The following is a 7,635-nucleotide window of genomic DNA, read 5'->3' as shown; positions in this document are numbered from 1 at the left end:
ACTTTGAACATATTATTTTATCCTTATAATGCTCTTGCAAAGTAAATATCATTATATTCCTCCTATATTAAAATGTGGAAACTGAGACTCTGAGAAGTTAAATTATGCGCATAATGATACAGCTGGTTTAAAGTGGGATTTGAATAATAATAAAAATGTATAGATACCTTTAAGATTTACAAAGTGATTTGCATATATCATCTTCTATGAACTCCATTAAAATCTTATGAGATTGATGCTATAATTATACTCATTTTAAAGATAAGGAAACAAGATGAAAATTTAAATAATTTGCTTATGGTATCATAGTGAATAGATAACTAAAGCAGAATCTGAACTCAAGTCTTGCTTACTGTGAGCTCTATCTACACCCCAGGCTTCCGCTGGGGAAGTTGAAAGTAGGTTCCCTATTTGTCCCGATTGTAGACTTTCCTCTTGCAACACACTGTAGTGTCAGCGCCCTGCCCCCATTTGCGGCAGTTCAGTAGAATTCCGGGGTCTGACCCTGACTCAAACCTTGTTCCAACCAAGTAATTTCGGCATAGGGAAAGTGTCTTCATGCCAGAAGTGGGCATCTCTTAGCAGTGAACGGAGTGTATATGGGGGGGAGGGCAGTGTATGAGGAAGAAAGGTAAGGGAGGCAGAGCAGCAATTTGATTGGATTTTTCTGATGGGACTTTGAGATGAAATGCCTGGTGAGTTTAAGGATGGAAGGGAAAGGAAGAGTGGGGGGAGGGGAGAGGGGAAGGGAGGCGGGAGACGGGAGGTGGGAGGGCAGGACTGCTGATTGTGTGAATGTGGCCCACTTATTGTTCCACAGCTTTATTCCTCTAGCCTAGATGGGGTTGATTTAGAAATCCTAATAAGGGAGCTCTCAGGGCTTCCCGAGTGTGACACATAACTTGAGCTGCTCTGGGGGCTTCTTTGTTCTCTAATGACAGCTGACTTGGTTGGGTAGTGGGAACAGTTTGAGCATAACTCTACACTGCCTGGGCTGGCAGCTGCCTATTTAACTCTTTCTCACCCACCCACCTCCCCAGGTCCCAGGCACAACCTGTTCCTCTACTCCCTTTGCTTCAACCAGTACCCCAAAAACACAGATTGGGGTGTGGGTATGGTGTATTTATTCCATTGGAGTTAAGGAGAAAGATATTCTGCCTTTCTGGTATTCTTTGAAAATCAAGATTTTTTTTTTTTTTTTTTTAATGGGGAATGCCATTTTCCCTTTCCTAGAAATGAGAACCAATTTGTCTGACTCTAGAAAGTGAGTGAGCAAAAAGAAGGAAAAGACTAGAATCTTTGGCCCTGACAAAAAATGAGGAACTATTTTCTTTCTTTTAATAGAAAGGTGAGAAACTGCACATGAGGGATGTTGCATATAGCCATAGTCACTTTGTCAGCTGGTTTTCCTTAATTGTTTTTCTCTGTAAAAAAGGAAAGCTCATTGGGGATGGGGGAGGAAGTTTGGAAAAGACATATTCAGACTGTCAGGTAAAAACATAACTTCTTTAAAAAAAACTGAACCTATTATATGATAATTTCATACATATATAACACTAGGGTAGTCATCTTACATTGCTGACCCAGGTCAGTCATTTTGGTTCCAGAGATTAAAAGCTAATTTTCATATATAGATCAGTAAACATAGATGTGCTTTATGAATTTGTTTTGATTGGTAGTTTTCACAGTGAATAGACTGTGGGTTAAAGTCTTGCCTCTGGTACATACTAATTGGATAACTGTAGATAAGTCACTCATCTCTCAGTGTTTCTATTATGTCTCTAAGACTAAAAGTTACAGATGAGTTGATTGGAGTCATTGGAAGGATTTTCAATATTGGGACTTCCTTCACATTGAAGGATGTGATCTCCTTATAATGAGGAAAAAAATCTGCCTAGAAAATTATGTTATGTATTTTAAACATATATATATATATATATATATATATGTGTGTGTGTGCATGTGTGTGCATATATGTGTGTATGTATGTATGTATATATTTGTGTATGTTTTTATATTCATTATCCGTCTCTAGGCTCATTCTTCCAGTTTGTACTGGATTAGCAAATTAGGTTCCAGATAGTAGCAGAATTTTTCTCCTAGAGCCCTGAGGAGGTGGTATTTCTAGTGCTTTTATTCATAAGCCCCCATCTGATGTGTTCCCTAATATTAATTAACCACTTGACATCAATTAACTTTTACAAAGGGTTACTTACTGAAAAGTAAGAACAGAAATTACAAAAACTTGTCTAGACTGGAATGTATTCAGCAGTGATCTGGTAAATTTTTAACAATTGACTCTGGGGAAAAATGTAGGCATGAGAAACTTTTAAGTTTTATCTGAGTTATTAACATTTTCTCTATCACTTTCTTAAGTGTAGACAAACCAATGAAACAATAAATTTTCTGCCTTCTGAGGTATAAATAAATGCTCATGCTTAGCTGAGCTGGCTCCTTGCTGGACTCAGTGTTTTAACTGACAGATCAATCCGATACTGAGTGGAGTCAATCAAGTTGTTTGACAGCCATGCTGCTCCTTACTGCTTTTATTGCTGCTGCTACTGGTTCCTGTTGCCAGTGAGAGAATCTTCTGATTGACCTGAAGGTGCTTCCAAACTCTATAGGATTCATGCTTTTCCACTCTTTCTTTAGAATAGTCATTTACCTTAAGTCAAGTAAGAAGTAAGACAAAAGAAACTGAGGCAACTAGGACATGTGATAGCTTGGTGGAAGACACCATTTTTCACCTGCTAATGCACAGTAATTTTTTGCTTTGCTGGATGCCAGGAAGGAAACTAAAAAAGATCTAAGAAAGGGTAATATTTTTCCTTTTGTAAGCAAGGTCAATTCCTACTCTATGCAGCTAGAATTACCTCTTTTTCCAGATCCAAAATCAGTTTTTAATCAGCACATAGTATGAATCACTGAGTCATCACAGCCAAAACTGACTTAAGTTTACATAGGCTGGACTGTCAGAAGGAAGACAGTGTCTGCATATGCTTCAAGGAAACCTCCTTCATTGGACTGACTCCCCAGTCCCATCACCTTATGCCCCATTACAGGGACACTAATTCTTTTTGGAATCATCTGATCCCATGAATCATCAATTGTTGATATTTAGAATCCTTAGAAGAGATTAAATGGGATCTGAATAAGGAATCTAAGATCATTTTCCAGTAATCTCTTAAATTTACTAACTGTGTGATTCTGGGCAAGTCACTTAACACTGTTTGCAAAATGACTTGGAGAAGGAAATAGCAAACCATTCCGTTATCTTTGCCAAGAAAACTCCAAATGATGTCACCAAGAGATTGACATCACTATATAATCATAGAAACAGCAATAAGTGGAGTCTACTTCCTTGTTTTTAGGCAATGATATGCTTTAAGTACTGTAAAATGGAGAACAATCCTTTAGCTTCGTTCAACTTCTAATTCTTTTTAATGTGTATATATATATATGTATTTGTAATACATATTATAAATACTAGCTATAATATTTTTAAAATGGTATTGTATTTTTCCAAATACATGCAGACAGTTTTCAATATTCACCTTCACAAAACCTCGTATCCCAAAATTTTCTCTCTCTCTTCCCCCTCCCTCTCCCCAAGACAGCAAGCAATGTGACTTGAGTTAAACATGTAATTCTTCTAAACGTATGTCTATGTTTGTCATGCTGCACAAGAAAAATCTGATCAAAAAGGAAAAAACCACGACAAAGAAAAAAAAAACAAACCACAACAAAAAAAGGTGGAAAATACTATGTTTTGATCCATATTCAGTCTCCAGAATTTTCTCTCAGAATATGGATGGCTCTTTCCATCACAGATCTATTGGATCAATGTCTAATTCTAGTACACATTCTACAAACCCTTTCTCTTAAGATCAAGTTCCTTAGCATCATAGCTGCTACTGGGAGTTTAGATTAGATAATAAAATGAGATGAGATTAGATGAAATCTAATCTAAACCCTCTTGCTACAGAGGAGAAAACTGAGACCCCAAGAGATTCAGCAGCTTTTCTTTTTGAGTTTAATATTTCAGGGCACTAGTATGTCATACTGCCTCTAAAATTTAATAGATGATCTTTTTAAAACAGAAAAATAATTTATTTTTGAAGTTCAAAAACTGAGTTCCCTGCTTCCCTGCTTTTCTTTTTTGTAGATAATCTTCAAGGGCTTCACTTGTCCAAAGTTCACTTTAAGAGGCATATTGGGGTATTGGCCAAAGAATTAGCTTCATATTCAGAAAGACCTGAGTTCAAATCCTGCCTCATTCATGCATATACTTTGTTAATATAATCCTATAAAGTCACTTCAATTTTCAGTATTCCAGGCAACTTGCTAAGAGCATAAGCTTCAAAACAGGCACCAATCTGTATTGATATTGGTAAAGACAGTTTGCTCACTGGAAATTCCATAAACTAAAGAAATTAGCAGTGCTGAATCTCCTACCCCCACCCCAACTTCCTTTAAAAAAAAAATCACCCTATGTTGAACCTGATAACTTGTCTCCATCTGATCCAAGGACCAGACAGATATACTTTATATCTGTATATTGACAGCCATATTGTTGATGACCAAGAAGAAATTTTACTCCAGGGGCCTAACCTTCCAGGTGACCAAGAGGAAGTATCAGTGAATTACTTATTTTAATAGTGCATTAGGCTTTGAGATGCTCATGCCCAAAACATGCTCTAAAATGAAAAAAACTCCTTTTATAAAATATCACATATATTAACATTGTGCCCTATGTGTCTTTATTTTTATATTTTCTTGGACTAATACTTGGAGGCATGTAGACCTGGATGAATATTTTGAACATGAAATTTCAAATTGTCTTTATAGGGCAGTATGGTTTGAGCAATAATGAAATAGCAGAAGAAATTTTAATTATTTGATGGAAGAGTCTGGGAGAAAAAGTGTGACAAAAAAACTGCTGGTCTCTGGCATAGTTCAGGTTAATATTTGACCATCCGGTTCCTATTACTCATGGAGCTAATAGTGATGAATAAATCACAAGGAAAGTGTAGTCATCACCCTTTCACCCCACACCTTTCTTCTTTTCCCACATATTCTTTGCATTTAGTTAGTTGCATTTAGATAGATATCTTTCAAAACAGATTCAAAAAAGATATTATGTAACAGGGCTATATGGAATTGATTAGGGCATAGATGATCAATTGATTTCTGCCTAGTTTAATTAATAAAATCACAGACAATGAGGTATTAAGTCTTTAAAGAAATGAAAAAAAAAATGTGATTATACTTTGTTACCACTTTATAAATTGTAGAATTTGTAAATTGGTAGAATCAGAAGGCACCTAAATAAATGTCCAATGATTGTCCTTTTCAGAATTAGAACATACTATCTAGTAAGTCTGTCAAACCAGGAGGGAGCTGTTCATAGTGTCACTGCTTTGAACAAGAATAGATTCAGTCTTGATTTTTTTGGAGTCAAGTTATGGAGAGGAACAGATCCAGGGAGCTCAGTTCAGAAACTTGCCAAACAGAGATGCTACACGTACACCTCACTATTGTCTTTACATTGCCATTTCAATAAATACCTTTGCTTTGAACTAATTATCTTTTATTATTTTAAAATATATGGTTATTATTATGATTTTTAAAGGTAAGGATATGAACTGTAATTTTTGGATGTGTGGCCCCACAGAATACATCAGATCTGGAATAATCATCCTTCCAGGGCATGTAACCTATGAGAAGATTTAAAGACAATCAGGAAGAAGATGCTTCATATATAACTTCAGAGAACTTGTCTGTGGAAAGAAGGCCTATGTTTGCCTATGAAGAGAGTGCGCAGGTATCGTCTTCAAATTGTAAATAAATTTTTCTGTGAGGCAACATGACTCTTAAACATTTTTGAAAGTGAAGAAAGTTTTAGAGTCCTAGATGTCTTCTCCATGTTCAATGGCAAGACATAGATCAGGATGATTGGAGATGGCCTTAATGCAGTGGGAGACCTTGGCCTTTTAAGCTGAGGTCTTTTCCAGGCCTAAATTTGTCTGAGAGAACTTCCATTCAGTGATTAAAGATAGGTAAGAAATGTGGCAAAGAATGGTTTCTTTTACTTAGTGGGGGAAAAAAAAAGTAATCTGGGAGGGGAAGAACCTCAGGGTTTCTGGCCAGAATAGAAGCAATTGCTATTTATATACTCAGTTGGAGCCCCAGAGCCCAAACTATGACCAAGTGAGGCTTAGCCTGAGATCTATTGTTGAGTAATCAATGAGAGTGATTTGGATTTAAAGCATGATCCTTAAAGAAATCTCCAGTAGTTAGATGGTACCCTGGATAGAGCAGAGGCCTTGGAGTCAGGAGGATCTGAGTTCAAAAATCTGACCTCAGACACTCAGTACTTACTAGCTGTGTGGCCATGGGCAAGTCACTTAATCCTAATTGCTTTGTACACCCTCCCCCCCCAAAAAAATCTAGCCCATAAACTCTAAGAAATCTTTATGAGTTTTTAGCTATCAAAATTTATATTCATTTGGGCAGAGCACCCATAGGTAAGGGTATCTTTAAGGGAAAAGAGGAAGGGAGAGGATGGAATAAGGGAAGGAGGGAAAAAAGGAGGAAGGATTAAGAAGTGAAGGAGAAATATGTGTGTATTAGTTTGTATCTTGGTCTTATCTCATGCAATTAAAATTGGAAGGGACCTCCCAAGTCATTTTATCATCTATAGTGGTTTAATATTTGCCCCAAATCACATAAATAATAAGTGGCAAATCCAGATTTTTGAATTCAGGAAAGTTCTTTGAAAAACCCTATTCATTTAATCCTGATTCTTAGAAGAATATTTTTTGTGTTTGTTGGTCCTGCCTCATGTATTGCTACACAAAGATTAAATTTGTCATTTTTTCATCCTTAACCTTGAGCACTGCTTCATGGAGAAGGGAAATAGCCCAGATTGTACATTAGCTTGAGAACTGAGCCCCAGAGGACTGGCTGTGTGGACTTCAGGCCAGGGAAAGGAAGGGATATGATTCCCCCTCACCTCTCTCCCACAGCACTTCCTGTTCTTTTTAGGGTTTCAAAAGTTTTAGCTTAACTTTTTTAAATGTCCAAAAAGAAAAAAAGTCATTCAAAAACATTCTGTCCTAAGCCGTTTATTGCTTCTGGTTCCTAAATGGAGACTTCAGACCTGCTTGGCTAATCAGTTTGACTGGGGAGTTGCTCCCACCCCAAGGCCTCAAGTATTCCACAGCATAAATATAACGAAACTCAAGTTCTTCTGGCTCTTCCTCCTCCATTTTGGCTTGTAACCTTGGCTAAAGGTCAAGAAGGACTTTGCTGGGCATATAACTGTACCCAGGGGCCTGTAGAAGGTGAATGGGAAGATGGGATCTGTTAGAACATAAAACAATCACACGGAGACTTCTTGATTATTTGGACTATGGAGAGAAGGGGCAGTCTAGAGTTTTCCACAAAGACAATTATAAAGATGTGCTGGGTGGAGGAAATGAAGAATGTGAGGGTGGAAAAATTAACAGGTAATGTGTGCTGTTGCAATTGGTTCAAGGTTCAGCTAACTTGATTGAACTATCAACTGTCACATCTGGGAACTGAGGTCAGCTGGGGCATGGGGAGTTCTAGATATAAGTCCATCCTAGGCCT

The 7,635-nt window shown here is 37.2% G+C and overlaps 1 long non-coding RNA gene across 1 annotated transcript in view; it reads left to right on the top strand.

Annotated features, from left to right (window-relative positions):
• The first annotated feature begins 458 nt into the window (after nt 1–458).
• Nucleotides 459–7,635, top strand: part of LOC111720550 — a 28,663-nt gene continuing 21,486 nt past the window's right edge. The window contains exons 1-2 of the long non-coding RNA XR_004233804.1: nt 459–695; nt 5,675–5,824. This is a non-coding gene — a long non-coding RNA (uncharacterized LOC111720550). The remainder of the gene's footprint in view (nt 696–5,674; nt 5,825–7,635) is intronic.

This window comes from Sarcophilus harrisii, chromosome 4 (genome assembly GCF_902635505.1).
Source record: "Sarcophilus harrisii chromosome 4, mSarHar1.11, whole genome shotgun sequence".
Lineage (NCBI taxonomy): Eukaryota > Metazoa > Chordata > Mammalia > Dasyuromorphia > Dasyuridae > Sarcophilus > Sarcophilus harrisii.
The sequence above is the reverse complement of the archived record's forward strand: the minus strand, read 5'-3'. Positions and strand labels throughout refer to the sequence as shown.